This window comes from Megascapheus bottae, chromosome 6 (assembly GCF_031878675.1).
Source record: "Megascapheus bottae isolate mThoBot1 chromosome 6, mThoBot2.hap1, whole genome shotgun sequence".
Lineage (NCBI taxonomy): Eukaryota > Metazoa > Chordata > Mammalia > Rodentia > Geomyidae > Megascapheus > Megascapheus bottae.
Window position 1 is genome coordinate 46,043,938 of NC_143514.1, and position 8,695 is coordinate 46,052,632.

Consider the following 8,695-nt stretch of genomic DNA (forward strand, 5'->3'; position numbering starts at 1 on the left):
TATTATGCATCACTGCATGGCAGATCTATAGGGTTTCCATCTTGTATTTGTTGTTGAGTTGAGATTTATCGTGCATCTACTATGTGCCTTCAATAACTAAAAACCATTATCTCTCTGGGTAGCTTACCTGTTTTCCCATTTACTGCCAGGGATTGTGTCCATTTTACATTCACTTTCATAGATAAGTAATTATTAAGGCATGCATTTTTATAATGCCATCTGTGTTATACTGTACTTCATTACAAGTACAAACTACTAGTATTCTTATTTTACAAATAAGGAAACCAAGGTCAGGAATATAGAAATGGTTTGTGTAAGGTTTCAGAGAGTTGGATCTGAAGTCAGATTTTGAGCACTAATCTGAGCTTCTCCCCTAACCCCATCCCCAAATTACAGTATCACTGATTAAGGTTTTTATTTTCTTGTATATTTCTTTATGCTGGTCCTGGAGCTTGAACTTAGAACCTGAGCACTATCTCTGATGTTTTGTGTTCCATGTTAGCGCTCTACCACTTGAATCACAGTTTCACTTCTGGCTTTTTTTGGTGGTTAATTGGTGATAACAGTCTTTCAGACTTACCTGCCCAGGCTGTCTTCAAACCGCAATCCTCAGATCTCAACATCCTAAGAAACTATGATTATATACATGTGTGAACCATGGGCACCAGGCCTCATTTACATGTCTGCCTGTCCCATTAGACCATGGACATTACTGTTCTTTTAGTAAGGAATAATGAAGATCCTGATATTTTATTTATTAGGTATGTACCTAGTCAACTAAATGCACTTCCATTTTCCTTTTAATTCAAGGAGGGAAATACGATCTTCTTACAATTCTCAGCACATATGATAAAAAATGACATTATAATTCCATCTTCCTTCACTTGGTCCTTTTTGATAAACAAAGAAGAAAGCAAAATTGTTGATGTTTGTTTTCTACTCTGTCCATGTTGAATCTAATTAAAACATGGAAAATCTTTTTCAGTATGGGAATATTTCTCGAAACTCACTGACTTCTGTTTTTATTTTCTTTCTCCCTTTACTAATTTTGACTAACTAGGTTTGTCATTTTGATATGATAAAATCTATTGGTCCTAAAGTACAATCTTATAGACTACACAAGTCTGTAAGGACAATAAATTCACAGTAGCAGTGGCCTCTAGTTATTTCTAATGTGTCAGAAAGCCTAAGGGAAAAGAAACACCTGTTTTAAAGTTTCCTGTGTTAAATCAAATGTCAAGTCTATATGTGTTTGACTGGAATGAAATAAACTCTGAATAGTAATCCTCGTTATCTCCTGGTTATCAAAATGTTGCTGGATGTTTTAGTGTATTTAGATTCATTTAGACCAAGGGGAAAATAATTTACTGATACCTTAAAAATGCAGGCTTGTAAATGAGTATTTCAAAGCATGAAATTTATTGTAAGTCAGAGAAAGATCTTTATATAAAGAAAAATTGGGACTTTAGAGTATAAGTCTAATTTCACAGCATTGTATAATTCTTAGGCAGAGAGATACATATAGATATCTTAGTCTGTCTGGGCTAAACAATATGCCATAGACTGGGTGGCTTATAAACATCAGAAATTTATTACTCATAGTTGTAGAGGCTGAGATATACAAGATCAAGCATTAGCAGATTCTGGCTCTGGTAAGAGGCCACTTTTTGATTCATGCACAGTGGTGCTTTTGCAGGGTCCTCACATGTCAGATAAGCCAGGAGTCACTTATGCCTTTTATAGGGGCATTATTTTTATTTCTTTTTTTTTCGAGTTTCATTTTTCTTTATTCTTTCCTTTTGTGATCATATATGTAAGGAAAAAGCAGTAACTAAACAAAAACTTGGAAGGTCTGCTGTTGGTAAATACAGTTGGGGAAAAGAAAAAGATATCAAGGAATTTCCTGCTTCAAGTCTAGAAATATTTACACCCTCAGTCTCATTCAGCCTTCAGGAAAAGATCTGTTAAGCTGTTACTTAAAAAACATGTTATTAACACAAATATTGTGTGAAATACAACTCAAAGAGCAAAAACTGGAGGGGGGAAATGTGTTCGTGAAGTTCACAATGTTCAGTCCTGATTGTAAATGAAGGCAATCATGTGGTTGTGGCCTTGGCTCTGGGCTCTGTCTCTTGTTCATATTCTATTTCTACATAGGCTCGTTTTCTCTGTAGTGGTCCTTTCAAGGGTGCTTTGCCTTTGTGTGTCATATTGACAGCCTGTTCTTCCTCCTCTTCACTGGAAGATCCATCATCCTGGTCTTCATCACCACTGGCATCCAGTTTATCCATTTCCTCAAAATCACTTATGTCACTCTCATCTACCTCATCATCTTCTACAAATTCTCGTTTTCCCATATCTTCTTCCTCTTCCTCATCATCTTTCTCCTCAACATCTGAAGAGTCGCTCTCTGCCTCTTGTTGTTCCAGAGCCTTGCCGAAGGCATGAATGGGGAAGTTGTAGATGTCATCCTACGTATCTTGTTTCAGTCTCTCCAGTAATTCCTTTTCAATGGCATTGTCCAGTTGAGTAGCAATTAATGCTTTTTCCTCTCTTCTTTTTTCTCTTCGTTCCACCTTCTTACTCAAAAGAACAAGTTTTTTCTGTCGCTTTAGTGTAAGCTTTCTATTGCGTATTAGATACTGGGTTATCTTGGTAAATCTCTGCTTACATTTGTGTCGAATGAAACGAGGCCAGTAAATTAGATTTTCATCTATTTGTTCCAGTGCTTTCTCATAGTTTTTACTAAGCCTGACCCATTCCCAGAGACACCTAGGAAAAGCTGCTCATTCTATAACCTTCATATACAGATAGCATTGTCCTTTCTCTTCCTTGATGGGAGCATACTGACTATTTGTCAGAGGACAGGATGACCGATTACACAGTCCAGTCAGGCTGTATTCATTTCTGCAAAAGCCTTGAGTCTTGGTTCTTATTTTGAAGGAACAAAACTGCTTGTTTCCTAGTGTATCCCAGATAACATCATCCGACTGCATGGTGTCGGCGACCCAGCACGCCCATTATTTCTATTTCTGAAGACTCTATTCCTATGAGCTAATCACATCTGAGTGGCCCTACCTTCTGATACCATTCCTTTTGGCATTAGGTTCTCCATACAAGAATTTGTGGGAAATGCCAACACTTAGACCATAGCAATAGGGTATACCATGAAGAGGACCTAGAACTGGTTGATATGCAAGTCTTTGTTAGATCCACCTTTTTGACCTTTCTGTTCTTTTATACACACACACACACACACACACACACACACACACACACACACACACACACATACATATATAGGGTATATGTGTATATGTACACACACATATAATACAGTTTGGAATGAGACCCAATATCCACTAACTGTTGTTCTTGATTGAATGTCTCAACTTTATTTATTCCTAAATGGTAGTCTCTTCCTCTACAAGAGTGAGCTGTAGGCCTGATCTCTGTTGACTCGGGGTCTTAGTGTATGGAAAGTTGTCTAATTCTACTTCTTTGCAGCATATTTCAGTGTTGAATAAATGCTATTAGTGGTCACGGAAGGTGGAGCTGCAGACGTCGTTTCAGGTACAGCATCATGAAGGAAACACTAACGTATGCATTTGGGTCGAAATTTCTCTAAAAGAATTATATCCCAGGCCAGGAGTTTGGCCTAGTGGTAGAGTGCTTACCTAGCAGGCATGAAGACCAGGGTTTGGTTCCTCAGTACCACATACGTAGAAAAAAGCCAGAAGTGGTGCTGAGGCTCAAGTGGTAGAGCTCTAGCTTGGAGAAAAGTCCAAGGACAGGGCTCAGGCCCTGAGCTCAAGCCCAAGACTGGCAAAAAAAAAAAGAATTATATCCCCAGTATATGTAAGTTTATCAAAGGTGAGGGGTATATCTAGGCACACAGAAAAAATAAATGGAGGTTTCTAGACAGAGAGAAACTGTGCTTTCCTGTGTATTCACTAGCAGAGGTTCCTTAGGTTTATGGGTTAGGCCAGGTTGAGACAACATGGGCAGGCTATTAACATAACATCCTGTAACAGTGATGGATTTGAGAATCTAGAGTAATAAAGGAGAGGAGTAGAGAAGAAAGAGAATCCTTACTTATTCCAAACAATTCTATCATTTCACTCTAGCCTAAAGTTATATGTCTACCATACTTCCATCTCATGGAAATATCAGTCCTGTGGTTATGCATCACCCCCTCCCTTCCCCGCATCTCTGCCTTACTTGGAAGGGAAAAAAAAAATATATATATATATATATATATATATTATGATTGAGTCAGGCTCCTTGGGGATTTCATGTACAATCCTGATGATCAAAATTGAGCCTTTTATGCTACAGGAATCCCAGTAAATAAAAGATTCTCTTTCCTGTTCCATTCTCAGAGATGCTCTTGCCCATGGTGAGGATTTTGGACCCCTTCTGATATTTCTGGACTCTTTTCTTGTAGTTGACTCTGAAGGTCAGATTATGGAAGCCTGAAGGGCTGAGATGAAGCATGAGTTTGTGCCTTAAGTTTCTGTCTATTTCTTTAAACAGTTACCTGTTTTCTTGAAGGCTCAGGTCCAAATGCTGAGTTAGGGCACTTCTCTTTTGGACAATATTCAAATACCACTGCCAACAAATTGCTGCTCACTCTTGGTCCCACTGGATCTTGGCTCTGATGTAGTAGTTAGCATTGTGAGATGTGGGGAGTTGCTTCAGATGCAAGTGCCACACCAGTGATGAGGCACTGAGGAAAGAGAGTGGGTAACACTACACAGAACTAAGGAAAAAGCAGCAGCTTAGGCTATGGAGTAGCACAGGAACCCAGATATTTCGACCAACACTGAGAGCATGTCCTTTCATAGTCAGTCTCCTAAAGCATCGAGTCTCACAACTTTCTTCTCAACAAAACAGGGCAAGTTTCCAGAACTTGGATGGGCTAAGACTATAGATGGAGGAAGGATCCTGCAGATCCTGTTTTGAGCTACCTTTTTTCCATGAAATTTTCCAAGATGGACCAATGCTAGGCCTGAGCACTCTCATCTTCCTAATGACACCTGTACCATCTCATTCAGGGTCAGGAAACCTTCTGTGGAGTTCTGCCAAGTCTTACCTTATTTATTGTAATTCAGACTCTAAAAGCCATTTTTGGGAGCAGTGTGCCAAACAAAGCCTTCATTTATTCATTCACTCTAATTTAGAGTTTCATGCGCCAAAAAAATATCTCAATATGTGTAAAGTGTCATTGGAGAGGGAAGAAAAATCACTATAAAACCACACAATTAAAATCACACAATCAGAATGTTGGATTATTGAGATCTCAAACCTTGGTTTAATGATAGAGAAAAAGTGACAATAAATGGCAAGCATGTTCTTGAAGTCTCACAGCTTAGTGGGATACTAAGCTCTAGTTTATTTAATTTTCTTTTACTGTATTAATGTGGGCTGTATACATGCACGTGGTACTAGAGTTAAACTCAGGGCTCTATACTTTTCTAGGTTGGATGCATTATTGCTTGAGCTATCCTCTCAGCTTCTTGCTTTCTCTCTTTTGGTTCTAATTGTCTTTGAAACGGGGTCTTGGTTTATGTTCAAGTTGACCTGGGCTACAATGTCACTTTCCTGAGTAGATAGCATAACAGGTATACATCAACATGCCCAGCTATTTGTTGAGATGTAATTTGCCTAAACTGGCCTCAAATAGCAATCTTCCCAATCTGTCTTCTGAGTTACTGGGAGAATTACATTGATGAGCCACTGGACTAGGCTTATTGATGTCTTTTTAAAAAAAAATAAATTTGTATCTCAAATTTAGAGATCCTAACACTGAAGTCTGAAATAAAATCAGCAGATGAAAAATAATTAACTACAATCATGGATTTTCACAGTGTTTAGAGACTAACCTTACATCTTCTAATCTCAAGGGAAAACTTTTGATTTGCTTAAAAAAATCATAGACTTCCCTATAGAAGTCTTGAGTTTGGAATTTTAGTTAGGTGTTCAATTTGGTAATCTTGAGTACATTCATTCTTTATTCACTTCTCCAAGACTTGAGTTCATTCAAAAGTAAACGGGAAAAAATAATATCTGCTAATGCTGTTAGGAAATATATTTGTCAGAGTTTTGTTGGAAATGGAATCCACAAAGGAATAAGTAATGCAAGGTCCAGAAGTAGTTGAACAGGAAGAGTCCTTCCAAGTTGGAGAGGTGCTTCCTTCCCTGGAGAAGAGACAGTCCTACTGGACGCTCGTGTCAGACAGAGCTTGATGGGAGCTGAAACCTTGGAGATGGTTCATTTCTACAATACTTAGTCAGGACTTGGAATTACTGGGAAAATAACTTAAAAGAATCTCAGATTATGATGTGAAGGAACTGACTTCTGAGAATTGGAGAGGATACCACTACTACTGAAGTCTATCAAAGCCACATAGACAAGGGACAAGAAACACCTTTTCTTCTTTCCGTTCTCTCTGGCTGGCCTTCTATTTGCTAGCAGAAGGAGAAGGCTTTTGGTATGAGTACTTTGTAGTTTGCAGAGGTTAGTCTCCCTGTAATAGAGGCAGCACCAAACAAGCTGAAGGATAGTGTGCATATCAAGATCCCAGTATCATGTTCAGAGAGGCTTCTCCTACCCGCTGTGAACTCCACTAGCAGGCAGCAGGACAATTGGGATTAAACCATAGAAGATTGTTCTTACTCGTTTACCAGAAATATTTTGGTCTAGATGTAGTCATTGCTAATGCTAATGTCACCATAAAATGTACAATTTCTAACTTCCTGTCAAGGTCAAGGTGACTGGGGCTGGCTTCCTACTTCCAGCACTATAATTATCATGACCGTCTCCTATGCTTTATAAAGTACCTTTTCTCTCCTGTAGTTAATCTTCAAAAATAACTCAGGGAGTCATATGATGAAATGGGTCATAAAACTGAGGCCTTGGAGGGCTTAGGGAAGATTCCCAAAGCCAGTCAAGTTTGATTTGAGCTCTGACTCCAAGTTTAGTGCTTTCCCCTGTGGGTGATGCCAGTTCCACGAGTATACCCACTGAATTCTTGAGTATCAAATATTTCACACATGATATTTCACCTTTTCCTTCTAATTGGCAGTTGCCATGATTTTTTTCTTATTTCTAGATGAGGATGCTGGGGTCCAGTGCTGTGAAATGACTTGCCCCTTGTAATATAATTCATGTTAAGAGTTTCTAGGAAGGGATAGATATTATCTATGACTCAATGACCTTCTCATGATCAGAGGTAATCAGCCCCATGATCACATTCCTGGGAATAATAGAACAGGCAGCCCATATACGTTTCATGACTGCAATGAATTCTTGTACTTCAAAGAGCTTTCTCAAATTTCAAGTTTCAAAAGAAGGTTATATATCTAGGGTAGCTTTATTTCCACCTGTTTCCTGTATGGCAACATTTGCCATTCCTAAACTGCTTATTTTATTTTTTTATTATAATGTATAGTGGGGTCACAGTTATATTTAACATATAGGTGCATTACTTCTCACACATTGATACCCTTTCTCATGTTTTTGTCCCCATTTCCCTCCCTCCCAATCATCTTGTTTTTCCTCCTTCCCTTTCTTATTTCAAACAAACAAATAAACATATATACAATATATGTTTATTTATCTGACTTAGTCACATACAGTAACAATATGAGATTAACCAAAGGGCAAAAAAGAGAAGAGGAACAACATATAACATTAAGAACAGCTTCATACAAGATAAAGCTCTTGTTTCCATATCTTAGAGATACTTTCATTTAGTCTCATCCTATATGACCTTACGTATCTAGGTTTTGTGTTATTGTAATCCTCTGCTAGGAGAGTCCTATGTGTGTACTAATTATTACAAATGAGGGAAACCATTGAGCCTGTGTTCCTTTGGGTCTGGATACTTCACTTAATATGATTTTTTTTCCAAGTCTTTCCATTTCCCTACAAATGGGGCAATGTCATTCTTTCTGATGGCAGCATAGACTACTATTGTATAATAAATTGCTTTTTTTGAATGGCAACTCCTTTGTACAACTACTTAGAGATAATAAAACCAGTAATTAGTTATCTACAAACAGATATGATCCCAATGCTCTCAAACAAAAGTTCTGTTTTACTACCTAATTCTCCTTCAAAGACTTGTCTTCAGTTCTGATCCTACATACTCATGAAAGAGCAAACATCACCACTATTTAATCACGCTATTTACAACTGCAAGAAGGGGCTTTTTCAGATAGGATCCATCGAAAAAGCTGAATAAAGAGCTAATTCAAGAGGTCCAGTGGGCGATGGCGTGGGGGAAATCTTCGTTTTCTCTTCTATCCAGGAAAATTTTGATTGGACTGCAGGCTGCCTGTCCATTCATTCATTGGAGGCAGGGAACGGATTTGGTGTTGGTATGGTCCCGACTTGTATATTTATCAACCATTTAGGCTTAATCAAAATGTTTTCCATTTCACCTGGTCAGTGCAAAGCGCTGAGAGGAGGGTCTGAATGATAATGGTGAGTCCTGTTGCTTTCTCATCACTGCCCCGCAGTCACTGAAAGGCCTATTTCTTCCCAGCGTCTCACTCCCAGCGGAGACAGGCAAGCTCTCCTGTCCCCAGAAGCTGCTCTTGGAAGTAGCAAAAAAAATCTATGGAATTGACCCAGGATAGGGAGAAATGAAGATCAGATTGTGATCCTAAGGCAGGAAAAGGTCAGAGG

The 8,695-nt window shown here is 38.5% G+C and overlaps 1 pseudogene; it reads right to left on the reverse strand.

Moving 5' to 3' along the window:
* Positions 1-1,994: 1,994 nt before the first annotated feature.
* LOC150061748 (protein MAK16 homolog pseudogene) lies at positions 1,995-3,011 on the reverse strand (annotated as a pseudogene).
* Between the last annotated feature and the right edge of the window lie 5,684 nt (positions 3,012-8,695).